This window comes from Lissotriton vulgaris, unplaced genomic scaffold, assembly GCF_964263255.1.
Source record: "Lissotriton vulgaris unplaced genomic scaffold, aLisVul1.2 SCAFFOLD_459, whole genome shotgun sequence".
In the NCBI taxonomy this organism is placed as follows: Eukaryota; Metazoa; Chordata; class Amphibia; order Caudata; family Salamandridae; genus Lissotriton; species Lissotriton vulgaris.
In genome coordinates, this window is record NW_028246331.1 from 41,757 (window position 1) to 45,552 (window position 3,796).

Below are 3,796 nucleotides of genomic sequence, written 5' to 3' on the forward strand. Positions count from 1 at the left end.
CCTGAAGGTTACAAGTGCCATGCAGTTGTATATTCTTACACACAAGAGAGTGATCGGGTGAAGAATCACACGATTCCCCAGTCAAATATACTTCTTTGCCATCCCGAAGGCATCGGTATGTGAAAGGCAAAGACCACACTTCATGGAGATACGCTCTACCCAGGGGTTCATAACGTCCAAGTGCATAATGTTTCTTGCATGAACTAAATTTAAATAGTGAAAATGGTCAATTTATTACCCCATGGATAAGCCAGACATCAGAATCGATTTTGGCTACTGAAATAGGTAAAGGTTGTAACTTTTCAGTGTGCAACATACTGTATGTTGCATCCTTCATGGACATAAACTGTTGTTTATCTATCAGGTTAAAAGGCAAAAACTAAGATGACGTGTTCATTTAGTCCCAAGGAACTTTCCCCATCTTAAGTCTTTGTAATGTCCAAGCAAATTGCATGATGGAACGCAATTGATTCTGACCATGGTACAACATAGAGACTTCACCGTGAACAATATCAACAACAGATGAAACAATATTGTCCAGTGTATAAATACGGGAGGAAAGCGTGTTAATGCTATTATCAACGATAGCAAGCACCTTTTCAATATTTGGTTGGTCTATTGCCCTTAGACGTGAAGCTGCTTCAATTTGGGACAGCCTTCAAACTTCATTGTAAATAACATACAGAAATCCTTTTGGTCTAGCAGCTGCAAGCTCTTTAACAAAATCTGTCAAATCAACATCTTCAGGTAATAAAGACAAATTGTGTTTAACGTAATGTTAGTGTAGAGTATTTCAGCCAATTTTTACATAATTTTCCTACTGAATATGTTGTAACCGAATGGGTGCTTGGAAAACGTGGATCAGGTCTATCCTGTTTGTAACCAGGAGCCTTGCTCAGGAAACGGTGTGGGCAGGAATCAGAATTTGTTTGCCAAACAAACCAATCCCAGGGGGTCTAAGGTAGAAACATTAAAAGGAGCATCGCAATTAATGACTGCAACTCTTCTATGGTCACATCTGTATGATTGTTCCAAGTGTCATAAGCATACAGATTAGGAATTTTAGGGGCATTCATTTGTTTTGAAGTGGCCAACCCAAAGCAGGTAGTTTGATAAATCGTTCTGTTTAAAAACACCATTTGGTTTGGGATAAGGAATGCTCGATGTAAAGCTTCCGTGCTCTGAACCTGCCAGCGTCTAGAACCCCAAACAGAATTAAGATCAACAGTTTCTTTCCATCGCTCATAGCCACCTAAGCCAAATGATCAATAAAAGATTCGGAATATAGTCAATTTTGCAAGGGTGAGCCTTACTTTAGAATTTGATGTAGAATTCATTTTAAAATAAAATGAATCTGGATTGGATTTATTAAAATCAGTGAAGTATGTCAATTTTTTCAAAAGGGTTTTTGAACTGCCTTCAATGGGAGCTGGGCAATGTTCCCATTGTGTATAATTAGCCACATTTCTAAATGTATTAGCTTTATGCAGAAAATGATGGCCATAGTGCTGGTAACAAAATAAATCAGCATAATTAGCAGAATACAAATACAAATCTTCCGCATCAAAAGCGGCATAATACTTTAAATCAGAAAATAAAGACTGAACGGCTTGAACGTCCCAATCATCAGAGCGTATGTTTTGTTTCACTACATCCCCCATAGAAACACGAAGTACAATTGGCACATTAACCACCTCAGTGGGGCCATGAATTTGGAACTTTACATCATCCCAAACAATTCCATCCAACACTGGCCAGGCAGAGATGTTGACAAATGTCGGGTCTCGTTTCATGATGTGTGAAGAAGAGTGTGGTGCCAAAGTTCCATCAATCAACTTTACAGCAGAGCGTTCAGTAAGGTAGTGACCATTGATTAAAAGAAAAAATGTCACAACTCCAATTGACATAAACAAAAAAATGGTGATGAAGACCACCAGATGTAAGTCCAAGGTGGAACAAAAAAATTGTGTTTAAACCATGTAAATTCACCTGCCTCCGAACCGGCACCGCACCCACCCAAGCCAAGCACCAGCAACAACCACCTCAAGTGCATCCTGCTCAACACCCGCTCCGTCCACAGGCACGCAGTCGAACTCTGGAACCTCCTCGACACAACTTCACCAGACTTCGCCTTCCTCACAGAAACCTGGATGAACACCTCCTCAGCCCCCGACATTGCCATAGCCATCCCGGATGGCTACAAGATCACCCGGAGGAACCGCCCCAACCAAACCGGAGAAAGCATCGCCATCGTCCACAGAAACACCATCCGCATCACGACCAACTCCGACGACACCCTCACTGCCGCCGAGCACCTTCACTTCCAGATTCACACCGACCCCAAGACTACCCTCAGAGGCAGGCTCATCTACAGACCCCTGGGACAATCCACACAATTCAGCGAAGCCATCGCAGACTTCGTCAGTTCGCACGCCGTCATCTCCTCAGACTACATCCTCCTAGGGGACCTGAACTTCCACCTGGAGACCAACAAGGACTGCAACACCGCCGCCCTGCTGGACAACCTCGCCAACCTCGGACTCAAGCAACTGGTGAACACCCCCACCCACTACGCCGGCCACACGCTTGATCCCATCTTCTCCTCCAGCAAGCACATCTCCTTCAGCCACTCCACTGAACTACACTGGACAGATAGCAGCTGTGTCCACTTCAACTTCAGGAGAACCATGATCCACCACCACCCGCAACAGGTTCCCCGCAGAAGCTGGAGCAAGATCACCACTGACCAGCTCACCACCTCCCTCAGCCTGAACCCTCCCACCAACACGTCGGACCCCAACGAAGCAGCCCGCAACCTCACACAGTGGCTCACCAACTGCGCCGATTACCTTGCACCACTGAAGAACCCTCCCAGCAGACCCGGCAGCAAGAAAGCCTCATGGTTCACCAACGACCTCAAAAACTCCAAGAAAACCTGCCGCACCCTTGAGAAAGCCTGGCGCCACGACCAGACAACAGAAAACATGACAGCCCTCAGAACGCCACCCGCAAACACCACCAGCTGATCTGCACCACCAAAAGGACAACATTCAAAGAACGTCTGGACAACAACACCCACAACAGCAAGGAACTCTTCAGCATCGTTAAAGAGCTCTCCAACCCCAGCGCCTGCAACAACGACATCACACCCTCGCAAGACCTCTGGACTCACTAGCCTCGTACTTCCACCGCAAAATCGCCGACATACACAACAGCTTCGGCGCACAGACCACGCACCCAACCACCGAACCAACGCCCCCCACCACCACCCTCTGCACCTGGACCCCTATCAGCACCAAAGACACCACCCGCCTAATGAACACCATCCACTCCGGCTCCCCAACCAACCCCTGCCCACACCACATCTTCAACAAAGCCGACTCCATCATCGCACCCCCAACTCCGGAACATCATCAACAGCTCCTTCGCATCCGCCACCTTCCCGGAGAGTTGGAAACATGCCGAGCTGAGCGCCCTCCTGAAGAAACCCACCGCAGACCCCACGGACCTCAAGAACTTCCGCCCCATCTCGCTCCTCCCTTTTCTGGCCAAATTCATCAAGAAGACCGTCAACATACAACTCTCCGCCTTCCTCGAGACAAACGGCTCCCTCGACCCCTCACAGTCTGGCTTCCGAGCAAACCACAGCACCGAGACCGCTCTCATCGCAGCCACCGACGACATCAGGTCCCTGCTTGACAACGGGGAAACTGCTGCCCTCATCCTCCTAGACCTCTCAGCAGCCTTCGACACCGTATGCCACCGCACCCTGATACAGCGCCTCAGCAACACCGGT